Here is a 17,636-nt window from a genome sequence, read left to right as displayed (position 1 = left end):
TGCAATATAATCTCTATCAACAGGAATACTTTCAAACTGCATGATACACAGTTTGTCAAAGAGCATGTGGGAGACCATGATGGCAAGGGAAGGTAGAGTCCATGGTTGTACGAAACCCAATGAGATTTTGGAGGGAGGGGGGGAAGGCTGGAGTGTAAAAAGGTAGATCAAAGCAATAACATATTACATAATACAAATAAATACAGAGATTATTCTCTGCTTCAAGGATGGGATTATTTGCAAAATTTCATGGCAAAATGAGTTTAACAATATGTAAACATTCAATGATGCCAGAAACTTAGGACTTATATCACAGCAATGTCGCATATCATATTATGTATTAACAGTTATATATAGAACACATATATTCTGTAGCACTTTTTAGATTTTTTTGCCATTTACATAAGTCCCTACCTCACTGGAGCTACCAAATGTACACATACACATATACGTTAAGGTTAATTTTTTTCAGAATCCAATTAACCTAAAGTTTGAGTCCCCCATATCTTAAATGGTATCTGGATGGTAGGTCGACCTTAATTAGGTCAACAGTCAATAGGTTGACCACTAATGGTCGACATGCATTAGGTCAACTTGAACTAAAGGTCAACATGGTCATTAGGTTAACATGTAAAAGGTTGACAGTGCTTATGGTTGACAGGTTCAAAAGGTTGACAGGTGCAAATGGTTGATGCATATGGTCAACGCAGCTTTTCCTGAGTTTTTTTTAATATTTTTTCAACTTTTTCATACTTTACCATCCACGTGGACTATGATTGGGAATAGTAACCTGTGCAGAGCACAGCGGCAGTGGAGCGAGACACCTTGCCTGAAGCATGGCGAGTGAAGCGAGTCATGCAATGGGATGTAATGGGATGTGGTACACTAATTGGGGTTCCACATGCAGCAAAAAAATTGTGTCAACCTTTTTTTGTGTTGACCATTTGTCATGTCAAACTTTTCCAGTGTTGATCTTTTGTCCCTGTTGACCTCTCCATTGTCAACATTTTAACCATGTTGACCTTTCATATGTCGACCATTTTGCCATGTTGAACAATAGTGGTTGACCTAATGACTGTTGACCTAATTAAGGTCGACCCTGTGATTCATATGTGTCCAAAATGCTTGGATTTCCGATTTTTCAGAAAATGAGGCATCTTGGGGATGAGATCCAAGTCTAAACACAAAATGCATTTCATATTCGCCTTTTACAAATAGCCTAATGGTAATTTTACATAATATCTTTAGTATTTTTGTGCATGAATTCAAAGCTTGTGTACATTGAACCATCAGAAAGCAAAGGTGTCACTATATCAGTTGCACTGAAATGTTTTTTTATAAAATTTTGGATATCGGATCCTCAACTTGTGCCAATACTGTATGTTTTTGGATTATGGGAGAAAACCTATGCAAACATGGGGAGAACACACAATCTCCACATAGTTAAGGTCAGGGAATTGAACCCAAGTCCTCAGTGCTATATGGCAGTAATGCTAAACATTAAACCAACTATGTGGTCATCATACAGCATAGCCACATTATAGCTGATAAATAATAAAATAATTATATTCTGTATTGGTTTATTCAGATACAAGACCTCAATTCCATCAGTAATCTATGGAATAAATTGCCTTTCACCAACAGTTTCCATTTAATTTGATGTAGCTCAAACAATACTACAAATAACTAGCTTAGATAATTGGGAAGCACATTAATAAAATATTTTATGTAGGCGGAAGAGCAGTTTTAACTCCAGATCAAATGATTTGCATTCTTTTATCCTATAGACAACTAAAACTCCGACACAAGTTCTTACAATAAAGATTTATTATCAATAACATCATGTGTTGGAACATGTTGTGGAATACTTTTATAATGCTTTTCAAAGGCTTTTTAGGTCCATTTCAAAGCATCACAACACTCGTAATGATAAATTCTACTTTTGAAGCACATCCCTCAGTACCTATTTTTTGTAAAACATAAATGTGGTTCCTGCAATCATTTAAACTATAGAAAACAGTACTCTTCAAACCACAGGGTGTTACATAAAAAAAGGCTTTCATTAAAAATAGTGAACCATTACTTACTGTAGTTGTGTAAAGTCTCAAATAACATTTAATAGAAGTATTCTATATTCTCCTACTGATGTAGAGCTGCATTCAAACAAATCTTGCCACAGATGTCACATTTCTTAAAGACTCAAGAGTCTATTTATGAAGTAGTGATAACTCCTTTGTTTTTGCTGGAGAAGAAGGTATCACTATTAACTCTTAATTAACAAGAGAGATACCACAGAGAAATCACTGACTTCTCTTGCAGTCCCTCTGCTTTCCTTTGGTTCCACATTCCCATATGGTAACATGCTATTGGAACTGCTATGTAAGTGCAATTTATCAAGTGTTGGAAAATTTAGCTTTGCTGGATTCCCTATGGGTCAAATGTCAATGGGATTATTGCCTGAACTCCTCACCAGTAGTGTTATGTGAGGGTAGGAAACCACTGCACAGAATTGGTAAATAGGGGAAAAATTGTGTTCTGTATTGTAATGATATGCATAGATACAGAACTCAACCTCTGAAACATAAATAATGATGATCAAAAGGTTTTTCCTAAATGCTAACCACAAACTTAGTTTGTAGAATGTTAATCTCTTACTCTCCAGTCTACTCTACAACTATAGTACCTCAGCTCCTTATCAGTGACTTACAATATTCAGGGTGGTTCTCAGTGGCATAGCCAGGTTTTAAAGTAAGGGAGAGGATATGGTAAAAATAGGTGCAAACTGGGGAGATTGCCAACCCCAGCATATAACAAAAAGAATGGAGCTGCACTACATATGGCATAAAATGCTTATATGAAATTATAAAAATAGGTAGATTCATTGTTTTATGTGAATTTACTATAAATTCTTGATTAATTCATCTAATGTAACTAAACATCAAATAAAACCACATATGTATATTAATTGTTGCAGCTCAGTAGTCAAAGTGGTAAAGAAGAAGTACTGGTGTTGATATTATAATTATTTTAAGAAGCACACATCTTCACATTAGTAACATAAATGTTAAACATTGTACTGGTACAATGATCATACAGTGATCATAAAGAATGGTGGGGAAGTACAGCAGACTTTTTGTTCATAATTGATATCCTTGTTTTGTTAATGAGATGCTAACTTTAATGGTACAGTAATTGCTGTTTTTCAGATAGGAAGTTATAAATAGTACTGTAGGTAAGACCTCCATGTTCTAATGATTCTTGTTGAATCTGAGAAAAAAGGGGTGCATACTTACTTGATCATACAATGCCAGATGTAGACTATGTGGCAGTAGAGATGTGTGCAGAGTCTCGTGTTTTGATTTTAATTTTGGTTCTAATTTCATCATTTTGCTTTGGTTTTGGTTTTGATTTTGTAAAACTATCCTCATGTGTTTTAATTTAGAATTTGGATTCATAATCTGAATCTTGGGTTTTGGATTTCTTAAAATGGATAAAAACAGCTACAATCATATAATTTTTTGCAATCCAAAACCCCAAATTTGGATTAACAGATGTGTCCTCTCACATCTTTGCTCCGTGCAATACAAGTCTTGTTACACATAACGCGTGAGTGCTGTGTGACTCGGTAATGCAGAGCATTTTTTTTTGCATTTATCTCCAAGAAAATGCATCTTAGATGCAAACTAATGTATTAGGATGCACAGGCAACTTCTGTTGATTAAAATGATATGCAGCATACCTATAGTCGGGTTCACTACGGCTGGCCGGCGGTCGGGCTCCCGGCGACCAGCATACCGGCGCCGGGAGCCCGACCGTCGGCTTACCGACAGTGTGGCGAGCGCAAATGAGCCCCTTGCGGGCTCGCTGCGCTCGCCACGCTATGCGCGCCACACTATTTTATTCTCCCTCTATGGGGGTCGTGGACCCCCACGAGGGAAAATAAGTGTCGGTATGCCGGCTGTCGGGCTCCCGGCGCCGGTATAATGAGCGCCGGGAGCCCGACCGCCGGCATACAGAAGACCACCCCTATAGTCTGTGTGTGGCTGCGACTGTATTTGCATAAAAAATGCTGTTTTCCTGGAAAACACTGTAACATGGCATTTTGGATGCAGATAGAGACACAATTACACACAGAAGATAGGCATGCCACGTACAATTTTTATCAGCAGAAGATGCCTGTGCATTCTATTACATTACTTTGCATCTAAGATGCATTTTCACAGGAATAAAATGCAAAAAAAGACAGTCAGTGCTACCAAGTACCACCATGGCATGGTGCAACTTCAAGGGCTTTTTAGCATGGCTGCAGCAAGGATGTAAGAGAAGACATCTGTAAAATGCAAATTCTGAACAGGATTTTGGAGGTCCACAGTGGGGTATGGTAGGGTTCGGATTTACAAAACTTGGGTGGGTTTGGATTTCTAGAGAACCAAACTGCACATCTCTATGTGCAGTGGTTTCCAAACTCGGTCCTCAAGGACCCCCAACAGTTTATATTTTCCAGGTCACTTAGCAGGTGCACAGGTGCATTCATTACTCACTGACAAATTTTGATTGGTGATACATTACCAATCAGCCAGCTCTTAACTGCCATGTTGCAGGCTGTGTTTAAAAAATGACATTTGGGAGCTAATTGGTTGGTACTTTATCACCATGCAATTTATCACTCTACAAGCTTGATAAATCTGGGCCTCTGTAAGAAGACATAGAAAATGCGAACTGTTGGGGGTCCTTGAGGACCAGTGGTGGATTTTACCTACAGGCTGCAGGACTGCAGTCTCCCATGTAAAATCTGCCACCCCTGTTAGTGTCAGTGAAGCCAGATGCTGTCCTTGACTGCACTGACTTCACTGTGACTGGCAGTGACTTACTATGGGAAGCCATATCTGCCGGTCACATACACATAAGGCAGTCCCATTTGGAGGTATTTCCTACCTCTGGGACTGCCAGACCGGGCTGTGATAAGCAGAGAGCTGACTTCCTGTAGGAAGCCACCCTCTGCCTTTAGCGCAGCCTAATATGGCTTCTATGGGCTTTAGCCGATGCAGTCCATAGAAGTTGGGGGTTTGCACATGCTAAGTAGCACCATGGCGTCTGTGCATGCACCAGTTTTGGCACCTGCTGGATCTATTGAGCAAGAGTCGGGACCCGGGGCTCCATGTCTCCTCTCCAGGCCACCATAGTAAAGCTAGCTTGCAAGTAGTAGTTTGGTCATGATAAAGCTGGGGCTTCTGTCACCCCTCAATTCACCAAATTACAGCAAGCAGTGTCAGTCTTTAGGGGTAGCAGTTGATATACCAGCTGTCGGGATCCCGGCGCTTAGCATACCAGTGCCGGGATCCCAACTGCTGCTATACTGACAACTATTCTCCCTCTTGGGGTGTCCTCAACACCCCTGGAGGGAGAATAAATAGCATGGCATGCATAGCGCGCCACCGGGCCTAAAAGGGGCTCTTTTGTGCTCACTCCACTGCCAGCATTCCGGCTGTCAGGATCCCGGCGCCAGTATGCTGGGCACCGGGATCCCGACAGCTGCCCATTCGTAGTACACCCAGTCTTCAGATAGCATACATATGTGGCCACAGAGAGTGAATTGACACGACCAGCTTTGTTTATTTTCAAAATCACTCTGGCATGCTTTGTTGTGCATATGACCCTTTACTTGCATGCATTTTTCACTTCTTTCTTTTCATATTTAAAGGTATAAAGCATACCTGCAACTCCTCCTGCTTCCAGGAGACAAGAGTGCAGGTGCAATGAATGAGGAGCTATGTTACTGTATGTAGTAATGACCTCATCTCTGAAGCAAGTGTTATTCATTACTTGTACTGCTATCTTTAAACTCTCCAACCCATGATGTATTATTTACAGCCAGTTCCTATTCTGTATCATATGGTGTGTCATCTGCTTATATTGGATCCATGAAAATAAGAGTCAATGATTAACCCAAAACAATAGACAAATGCATGGATTTTGAGTATGAAATACATTTGCTACAACCACATTCTGTCTATGGACAGATAGTACTACTACTAACATATATGCAGTGTAAAACTAGGGCATAAAGGGCCATCCGGGGGATGCAGTGGTAGGGGCCAATGTTTACGGGTGTGGCCAGTCTCCAGAGCGGGTGTTTGTCTAATCATGAAAAAGTGCATGTGCTTGATAAATATATATACCAAATACTGATTGTGCATGCATGACAATATACCAGATTAATAACAGCAATGCACTGTAGATAATACACCATAGTTCTGTGCTCTATAAGGTAACATGTATAATATAAGTGCACAGTCCGGATCCTGATCCCTAGAAGAGGAGGTGGCCCCCCCAGGCAGTGGGATCCATCTGTGTTTTCCCCTGAACTCCGTTGGCCAGTCCAACCCTGCATATATTCTTTATAGTGTACACTGACTAGTATCAACACCACTTTTAAACTGTTGTAGCAAAGCAATACAGCCACCTGTTTGTCATGTAAACATAGCTTTATTTGTAATCATTTTATTCATAATCACATATTAATAATGACAGTTGGCTGGCTTAAACATACAGTATCTTGCAATATTTGTAACTAACATTCCCTGATTTTACATAGAATATACTGTAGTTTGGAGTGCAATAGGTGACTGCAGAGCATGAAGGATTTTTTTGTTTAAATATTGTGGTCACGTAACTCTGGCATCACAGAGAGATGAAGAGTGCCTTGGATTAAAGCTTATTGTACATGTATAGTATGTTTGTATGGATATATATATATATACTGTATCTATCTATCTATCTATCTATATATATATATATATATATATATATTAATTTCTTATGTAAGGACATAATTGCAAACTGGCTTGCACTGCTTGGAGGAGAATATCTTTTTCCTTTATTACCCGGCTGAGGTTCATATCCCTGCAGCGAACTGCAAGGTACAGCACAAGAGTTTTAATTGTTTCCCATCAAAATAGCTGTGTAAGCTTGATTAACGGTGTTCAGCAACATTCATAATAGTCCAAGCCTGGTCCTGCATAAAATAGAAACCGGAAAAAAATCAATAAGATTTAATAAGATCAGGAACAATCACTTACAATAGTACATCAATCACACAAAGTAATAGGTGCAGGATTTGATAGGGTCCTGAACTGCCTGAGAGATTCATAACTCGTACTCGTTAATGATTTGTTCATTTGCATTTTATCAATCTAGCCCCAGTTGACAAGACGAAGGACCTCAAAGAGAATATGTTGACTAAGTCAATCAAACTTCGCAATTAAAAATGCAACAACAAACAACATGCGAAAAATGGCAAATGACTTAATTATGGAAATCTGATAAAGAAAATAACATATTTGTGTCCTTTTAAATCAAGAATAACAGAATGGTTCAAAATTTCTAACCATGACTAGTAAATGTCTCAAAGACTCATTATGTAAAAAGAAATCTACAGCAGTAAAAAAAAAAATCCTTTCTCTTTACTGAGCTCATATATCTCTCATATTTTGCAATCCCATGGAAGTAATAACATGAAAAGTGCATAGTGTCCTGTTTATTGCTTCTTTTCTAAAATAAATAAACCCTATTGTCATACTATCCGGAAAAAAAACATCAATGCAAGTAAAGCCATCTTAATGATATATCATTCTGGTGATTGTTGTGTTCTCTATTGTTTACGAAAAACTCATCTGAATCTTCTCAGGGGAATGAAAATGGCTTTCTACCATACAATTGGTTCTTTCATATATGTGTTAAATTATATTAGCTTCCTGATTTAACAATTCACAATGCAGTCTTTGATTTCTTAGTAATTACAATATCATATAATTATTGTGATTTATTTAATAGATGATTGCAATAATTAGGTTATAATTACTGTAAATGATGTCTCTTTAATACAGTAGTAATGATTTTTGCTCAGATAAACTTCTATAAATTATATTATTGTAATTATAAACTATATATGTCATCAGTTATAATCACATCATTTCTTTATCATCATTTCAATATTCATAAGAAACACTGGCATATCTCCTGCATTATAGATAACAATACACCCTATTGTAATTATTAAGAACATCACAAGTCAAATAAAAGATGACATATATAAATGTTCTTTGTACTGCGGCTTGGCTCTACTATAATCACAGGACTTGACAACTTGTTATATCCTCCGTATTTATGAATGGCTTCTGTGCAGTAGCCTCTGTTTGGCACATGATGGCAAACACTGCAATGCCTCACAACACAATGTTGGAGACATTGGTTAAATTCCAGTCAGGACACCACTGTATGATTGTTTGGTAGGAAGTTAAAGGGGAAATGTATCAAGCGGTGGAGAGAAATAACGTACAAATCAATCAGCATCTGGTTGTCATTTAAAAGCATGTGCCTGAAAAATGACAAACAAAAGCTGATTGGTTGGTACTTTATCTCTCACAAAGGCTTGGTAATGTTCATATGTGCTGTTATGTTGTGCAACAATGTGCAGGGAAGTATATACAAGGTGAAGGTCAGCCCTGAGAAAGAATATACAGATGCACACACACACACACACACGCACGCACGCACGCACGCGCGCGCACACACATACACACACACACACACACACACTCGTATTAGATGATGTCTAACACATGTCACATCAATGTGATATGTCACACCTGTGTAATATGTCACACCCACATACTGTACTGTATTACAGTACCTGAATGGGGTATATTGTGCAGAAGTATCATATTTGCATTAACCAATCATAATGAGGTGTACTTTACTGAACATATGCAATGTATGTTATTGTTTTGTATTCATTGGTTACATGTAAATGTTGAAGGTTTTATGAAGCAACCACAGGAAAACACAAACTGACCATTACTTTGGACAGCGAGAGAATACTGAGAAAGACTACCCTGCATCGAGACCTTGCCAAGTGTCAGCTGAATGGATGCCTCTGGGCATAGAACCCAAAAACATGTGGACTGTTTAGGTGAAGATGACCATGATGATGTACCTGTAATTCTAATATAAATATAGTTTAGGCAAGGTGCAGATTAAATAGTGTATACAAGTAAATAAATAAAATATTAAAATCATTTGACAGTGCTTCCATGACAATTTATATATGTGAAAACATCAGTCTGGTGCACTGTAATAAAAATGTATCAATGACTACAGTATGTGTTACTATTTACATAATAAGAGATTTTGGTGGTCATTCCGAGTTGTTCGCTCGCTAGCTGCTTTTAGCAGCATTGCACATGCTAGGCCGCCGCCCTCTGAGACTGTTTCTTAGTTTAGCAGAATAGCGAACGAAAGAGTAGCAGAATTGCTACTAAATATTTTCTTGCAGTTTTTGAGTAGCTCCAGACCTACTCCTAGATTGCGATCAGCTCAGTCCATTTAGTTCCTGGTTTGACGTCACAAACACGCCCTGCGTTCGGCCAGCCACTCCCCCGTTTCTCCAGACACTCCTGCATTTTTCCCTGATATGCCTGCGTTTTTTTAGCACACTCCCGGAAAACGCTCAGTTACCACACAGAAGCGCCCCTTTCCTGTCAATCACTCACCGATCAGCAGTGCGACTGAAAAGTGCTGCATGAACAACAGCAAAACTGCTAAGTTTTTAGTAAAATAACTAAGCGCATGCACGCTGCGTACCATGCGCATGTATGCTGCGTACCATGCGCATTTAGCAACAACTCGCAGCATAGCATAAATTGGCAATGAGCAGACAACTCGGAATGACCCCCTTTATGCACATTATAGCTATATACTAAGTAAGTAAGATCACCTGCCAAGGCATCTCCTGTAGGTGTATTCTCTGAAAGAAAAAGTGTACTTAAGTCTATGGGGTCTATTTATTAACATTATTTTTACTACCCTTTTCACATTATTTTAGTATCACTTAAATGTATTAAAGGGCTTTTGGAGCAATTTTTATGAGAAACTGCTCAAAACCCTTTCATTCACTTTTTTTTTGGTAACCCACCTACTTATAATGTGAAATTGGGGTGGATTTAATAAAAAAAAAAAAGTGAAGAAAAATCGCAGTGAGCCCTGTGATAATTTCTCCAGCTCAGGCTGGTGAAATCACAGGGCAGCACTGCGATATGCAGCCTTTTGCAGAGCTTTCTCTGCCCCCTGGCAGAGAAAGCTGTGCAGGGATCCGGAAGTGTAATCAGCTCTGTATGTCCGAATAAAAAAAAAATAAACCCCCCAAAAAACATACTTACCCATCCAGGAGCCGGTGAACGGTGCGGGCTGCCGGGCGCAGGGTCATCCATATAATGTGCTGTGACCCCTGGTGCAGTAAAAAAAATGGCAGCTCAGTTTACAGCACGGGGGTTACATCAGCACACAGAATCCGGCAGCCCTGCAGGAGCAGTGATGACTGGCTCCCAGGACTGGTGAGTATATTTGGTATGCGGCAGCAGTAATGGCGATGTCAACAGTGGCGGCGCATGTGCAGCAGGACATCTAGGTATTTTTCATGAAAAATACCTCGATAATGCTGCGAGAGGCATAGCAGGGACATATCTCTGTCACTGTATGCGATAATTGATACATCCATGTGATGTAATCAATTATCGCAGTGCGGATTCGGGCGATTTTATCACCTCAATAAATAGGTCCCTTTGTCCTTCTCACAAGATGGTGATATATTTAAAATGCAAGTGCAATGAAAGTAAAAGTGTGCTTGAACTAGAGTTAAATAATAAATGAAACCATGCTTATCTGTATACCTGAAGATGGGACATCAGAAACCGTACAGTACGTCTGCAACATAGTCATCTTCAGTGTGTCCATATAAAATAACAGTACTGCAATAAAAGTACATTTGTGTACAGTGTTTTTTTTGTATTTTCATATACTGTACCACATTGCTATTGAGTTTACTATTATTATTATTATTATTATTATATTATATTATAATTATAATTATTATTATTATTATTATTATTACACATGCATTGTTATTTTTGTTAGCAATAAATAAATCAATCAATTATTTATGTAAAAGCTTAATTTCAACAGTCTTATTGAATCATTGCTCTTTCCCTAAAAAAAAACCCTGTATTGAGGAGCTTTGTTAGACACGCCTGCTATGTCACCTTGCAGTCTCCAGGGTGTCCACGCACCACTCAGAACGAGGTCCTGAAAAGATTATGTGCTTCTTGTTAGAAATATGTGTTTAGTGTGTGGTAGAGTAGTGGACATGGAATGTGTCTGACCAAAGAGCAGGACAGTGTCTTAACCAGTGGTGTGGTTTATTATGAGTTGTGGGTACAGTCGTAGTCACTCGTATTATTTAATAGCCTGCAAGTTTTTAAACAGCAAAAATGTTTTTGCTAGTAAACTCACACCTTTTTAATGTGACTTTCATTACAAGATGCAAGTATTGACAGAAGTATGTACATATCAATGAGATCAGTGTATGCTTCTGTCTGTGAAAATTGAGTTAAAAAGTAAAAGAAAAAAAATTACATGTGGATCACCCCTAAAGCATAACCATCTCTGGGCTCTTTGATCCGGTCCTGGTTGAAAAAAGGCAAGGAAAAAATGACTGAGGTCTCCTTGTATTTTACCAACCAGCAATGTGCTGTTGGAAGTTTGACCGGTCCTGTTTCCAAAAATATGATGGGGGGGAAAGACATAGGGGTCCCCCATATTTTTTTAACCCAGCACTGGGCCCTAATAGCCACAGAGGTAATGCCATAGCTGGGGGACACATTTATATTAGCCCCCGGAGGCCATAGCATTACCCCCCTTCCAGGGCACCCAAGGCCAGGGATAAAGCCAGGGGCTAGCCCCATCATCCCTTAGCGGTAGATGTTGAGTTGATAGTATTACAGTACAGTGTAAAATTAAAATAATAGTGTATTTTACAGTTGAACTACAGGTCCCAGCAAGCCTACCCGCATGCTGAACTTGGACAACCACAAGTACCAACATGTGGAGTATTAAAGGGCCCACTGGTACCTGTAGTCCCACTGTAAAATAAATAAATATTACAATAAACACAGTACACACACTGTACTAAATACAACTTTAGTAAAGCATACATGCACACTCACACTCACATACTGTACAGACAGTCATACATACTTACTGTACCTACAGTATATCCCAGTGTAGATAGGTCCTCTTCATTCCAATAAGCATCCCAGGGGTTAAAAAAGACTGAAGCATGCATGACCTCACTGAACTGTGCATGCTTCTGTAAGACTCTACAAACAGAAGTTTTTTGTAATGTTTTAGGTGCAAGTTACCCTATTACATTGTCCTAGTCATACCTCACAACATGACCCTCTTCAGGAGGGGCAAAAGGCTCTGCTTCTGGACTTTTCTCTTCATTTATGATTGCCGGCACCTGTTTTGAACAGGCTAATGGATAAGAAAGGTGTTTCAGCACAGGTGATGGCAATCATAAATTAAGAGGGAAGTCCAGGAGCAGAGCATTCTGTCCCTCCTGGAGAGGGTCATGTTGGGAGGTATGTCCTAGTTGTATGTGTTCAATGGCAAAACATCTGGATGCGAGCTTTGCCATTACAAGTCTTGGGATTGCAGGAAACATGCAAGTTTGCATGTTCCCACATCCTATTACATTGTCCGAGTTGTAAAAATCTACCAGTTTAGCTCTAAAATCTTACATTTTACAAACTTGGACCCTATAACATTTGGCCAACTCTGTTTATACTGATTAATATATGAAGTGGAGCAGGCTTGTAGCAGCCGATGACTGTACTCAAGGTGTGGATAGCTGTGCAGTATGCTGGAATAGTGGTATATGGCAAGGGAATGCAGATTCTCTCTGTAGCTAAGGGGAATACATCCATCTCCCCTTATGTCATGCTATGCAGTTTCAAGATGGCATCGCACATGCGCAGTACTATTTCCAGTTGCCATCTTGGTTAGGGAATGAAGCATCCCTGGAGGAACCATATTTGAATATGCACAGTAGCAATCTCCCATTCTAACATTTCTTGACGGCATGTGCTGGTGGGTGATGCTGCTCTGCCTCTCTTACTGACTCAGGCATCTGCCAGACTCTCCAAACAATCCCAACCTTGGATAATCTGTACCCCCTCTCTTCATTTCTGATGTTATTTGGAGCACGATGGCATGGTAAAGTCATGCAGTATGATTGGGCGCATTATGTTGATATTTCCCGCATTCCATGGGTAGTGACATTTGAAATACTGTAGATCTAAAGGGACCTTAGTAGAGAAGCAGGAAAATTGGTGCAAGGAATGAAGATATGAAATGATTTACAGAGGAGAGGATCATGAAATACTCAAGACTGAAAGAAGACAAAAAAGGTTCCAGGTGGAATATTTCCAGAAATACTAAAAGAGGTATCCCATTAATTAAATTATTCATCCACCCACCCACAATTTAGAGAAGTACAGTAGTCTCAGAAGACTGTAGTCCTGTTTTACAGAGGTGAAAGTAAAGATGAGGCTGTCAAATACTGTACATGCAGTTAGGGAGAGATGTAATTAGCCTTGAAAAGTGATATTAGCCAATTTGCTCCTAACTAACATGTTAAAGGCTGGGTTTGAAAATTGTCAGGAGCTAGTTGGTTGATACTTTATCACCATGAAAAAAATCACTTTTCAAGGTAGCCCTTAGACTGATATAGTTTTGGGAAAGTTATGGATACATTGATGAAAGAAGCAGTTCCTTACTGGGTAGAGATCATGGCCAGTATTTACTAAAAGTCCGAGTTTGGTCGATTTGTGTTTTTTTTTCTAAGTCCCAATCCAGGAATTCACTAAGCACCAATCTCGGCAGTGTTTTGGCTATTCGTAATGGTTTGAATGACAACGTCCCGAAATACGAATGAATAGACCATCGGTCAAACGCGGCTGTTATTTCATAGAATACGGGAATTCACTATTCATTCGTATTTGGGTGTTAGTCTCTGAGGGCTCAAATGCAGTCGTATTTTTTTGCGATTCGTTGAAAAAAAGTGGCAAAAAAATAGACCTGCTTTTTTCAGTCGTGTTTACATGTGTTGCAAATAAAAAATCACTCACACCTGAATTAGGATGCCTATAAAAGGATGTTATGCCCATTTCAAAACACCTACACTCAGAAATGGCAGCAGGACTGTGGGCCAGTGATCTTTTGTGTGCTGTGGGATTCCTCAGACTCAGACATCAGCCTGTAAGTACCCAGGGCAAAGAAACTCAACATGGTCAGCAGGTTGTACAGGTTCCGCGGAGGCTGCGCAGGCCTCATTTTTTTAGGGGGCGTTTAAACTTGAACGCATTGTCCGATGATAAGGTCATACAGATGTTCCGTCTAAATCGTAACAACATTTTCCGTCTGTATGACCTTGTCAAACTGGGCCTAGACCCTGAGACAGCACGCTCTCGCCCTGTCTCAGGCCTCCACAAACTCCTGGCTGTGTTGCACTTTATGGCTACTGGCAGCTTTCAGGCTGTGTCTGGGGATGTCATAGGAATCTCAAAGCCCACATTTTCCAGAATCTTAACACAGGTGATGTATACCTAACAACCTCTTCTGTTTTGTGTTTGTTTTAATTTTTCGGTGGCCAGTTCTGTCCTAAAATCTCAAGTTTATTGTTCTTTAAAATGTTCACACAGGTTTTAGCTGTTTTGCAGCCACACATCGAGGCCTCAATCTGCTTCCCTACCCAGGAGTCTCGGTGGCATGCCGTCAGGGTAGATTTCTATGAGCTGGCTGGCATGCCCAATGTGCTTGGAGCCATAGATTGCACACACATTCAGCTGAGACCACCTAGGGGCAGACAGCACATATATACAAACCGCCATTTTCAACACTCCACAAATGTGCAGGTGGTTTGTGATGCAAATCTCAAAATAATGAGTGTTGTTGCTGGTTACCCTGGGGGCTGCCATGACTCCTTCATCCTCAGTCAGTCATCCCTCTTTGATAAGCTTGAGGATGGACAAATGCCAGATGGATGGCTGCTGTTTATGTAATTTGATATTACTTATGCGTTGCTGTATCTTCACATGAATCACGTTACTAAATCTGTCTTTTAGGTGATGGAGGATATGGCTGTTTCTCTTGGCTTCTAACTCCATTGTCCAGACCTGATACCCCTGCTGAACACAATTACAATAATGCACATAAGTCCACGTGGAATGTGATAGAAATATGTTTTGGTGTGCTGAAATCTAGGTTTCGGTGTCTGGATAAGTCTGGTGGCCTTTTGTTGTATAGTCCCTCCAAGGTGACTCAAATTGTGTTCTGCTGCTGCTTTCTTCATAACATGTGTTTGCAACAACATCTGCCACATGTTGAGGAGGAGGAGGAGGAAGAAAGTAGCCAGCAAGCAGAGGAATTAGAGACATCTGGTGATACTTGGAGTACTGATGTAGGGAGGCAGGTTAGGCAACACATCATCAATAGCTATTTCTAAGGTAAGCTTGTTTTGCTTATTTCATTTGTTGTGTCTTCATAAATAGATGTTTTGTTTTTCTGGTCAAAATCCATTACTCAGAATGTGTCTGTCTCCTTGACACATACAAACATACCCTCGCTATATGGTCAACAAATGTTGCATGTGTATTGTGTCTTTTTAATATCAAAACCACAGATTATGAGTGGCATGCATTAAGTCTGGATAAGTGTTTGAAATCTTACAGTGCTAATTTCTTACAAGCCCACATCATCCATTTAGTATTTCACTTTATCATTGTGTGTAATGTCCTAATGCACAGGTTCATAAACTCAGCCCCCAGGCCCACACACAGTGCATGTTTTTCTCGTAACCCAGTAGAAGCACAGGTGTATGAATTACTCACAGACATATGTAAAAAGGTTCACAGGTGGAGCTAATTATGTCACTTGTGATTCTGTGAGTAGACCTGCAAAACATGCACTGTGTGGGTTCCTGATGGCCGAGTTTAAGAACCTGTGTTCCCAAAAAACTATCCTCAACATATAATATGTTTTCCTTGAGGAATACATGTGTCCCTATGTGTGACGCAACATCATATTTAAGACTCACAAACTTACTGTAATCAGGATTAATTTATTTCCTAATGTTTGATGCTGGAAACTTGATGATGTGTAAGTAAATACACAGTTTGCCACACATATACATTATTATAAACAGATTTTTTTTTTAAAAGTACATATTTGTTTGTTTCAGCATCATGTGTAAAAACATGCTTAATAATTTTTAGCACACACAAACCTGTCCCAACAATACTGACATTCATTTGTACAATGTTTTTCCAAAAAAACAAAAGCAACATATTACAAGCTTTTTATGCCACTCAATTGTGTTAATCTTGTAATATTGTATATATAAGATAGCTAAGATATGTATCACTAACATTGTAATTTGGATTGTCTGCAGGCAAAGAGAATGATTGGAATCTAGAAAGAGTAATGATTAGAAAAAAAAATCAAGTGGTCAGTTTACTTCCTGCTAAAGACATTCTGCCTGGCTGGCAATTATTGTATCTGCAGGCAAAGAGAATGATTGGAATCTAGAAAGAGTAATGATTAGAAAAAAATCAAGTGGTCAGTTTACTTCCTGCTAAAGACATTCTGCCTGGCTGGCAATTATTGTATCTGCAGGCAAAGAGAATGATTGGAATCTAGAAAGAGTAATGATTAGAAAAAAAATCAAGTGGTCAGTTTACTTCCTGCTAACATGTATGTGTGGCTCCATCAACATTTTCCTCCTCCAATACCCAAAATAAATGAAAAGGTATAAATGTGCGTACTATTTTTCTCAATTAATTTGGTGCACTTATAATTAATGATGTTTAAAAAAGGGGCAAGGAGCTAAGTGTGATATTTTGTAAAGCATCAAAAACACTTGCTAACTTTAATTATCACAAATGTCTAACTTTTTTTTGTTACGTTTTTTTTGGTGGCTGCTTGTCCTGCCCTTTGCCTTTAGCACTGTCATGTTGGCGTGCTCTGGTGGACCGTCTTGGTGGTGATGAGACTGGCATGATATTTGGAGTAGTCGTACCAGAACTGCTGGTTGTTTGCTGTTGGTGCATGCATCTGAGTGTTTCATTCAGGTTAGTGAGGGTGGCATTGAGTTCACGTGTAGCAGAATTTTGATTGTCTACTATTCTGAATAAGCTTTCATTAATCTTTTGACTGTTTTGAAAAATGCTCATATAACTTTGCTGTTGTCTGTGCTGTTCTTCCATTAGTCTGTGCTGTTCTTCCATTATGCGCTGTAAGTTCCATGGTATTGCCTATTCTGGTTGTTTGCTCATTTTGTCCACTCAGATTTCTAGAGATTCTTCTGAGGTGAGATGGTAGGCTTGCAAACATTTGTGTCTGCTTACGCAGGCAATCTTCATTAGTGGCCTGCTGTCTAGCCCAAATAGTCCAAAACACCTGATCAGGGCCTTGTGTTCCTGGTGTTGTTGGGCTGTGTTGTGGTGGGGGTGGTGTGCTTTGCAGTGGTGGTGTACTCACAGGTGCTGGGGGGCTCATTCCTTGCATTAATGGCTGCATTTCTAAGATGTTTGTCTCCTCCATGTCACTGTGTTGGTGTTGTTGCGGAGGGATGCTGTTCCCAGGACTCAAAGCTGAAATGTTAAACATATCTCCGTTAGCGATCCATAGGGTTGTGAAATGAAAACAAAATACTACACATGGAACACATGTCATTCACTGTT

The sequence above is a fragment of the Pseudophryne corroboree genome, chromosome 5 (assembly GCF_028390025.1).
Source record: "Pseudophryne corroboree isolate aPseCor3 chromosome 5, aPseCor3.hap2, whole genome shotgun sequence".
In the NCBI taxonomy this organism is placed as follows: domain Eukaryota; kingdom Metazoa; phylum Chordata; class Amphibia; order Anura; family Myobatrachidae; genus Pseudophryne; species Pseudophryne corroboree.
This window is presented reverse-complemented; position numbering follows the sequence as displayed.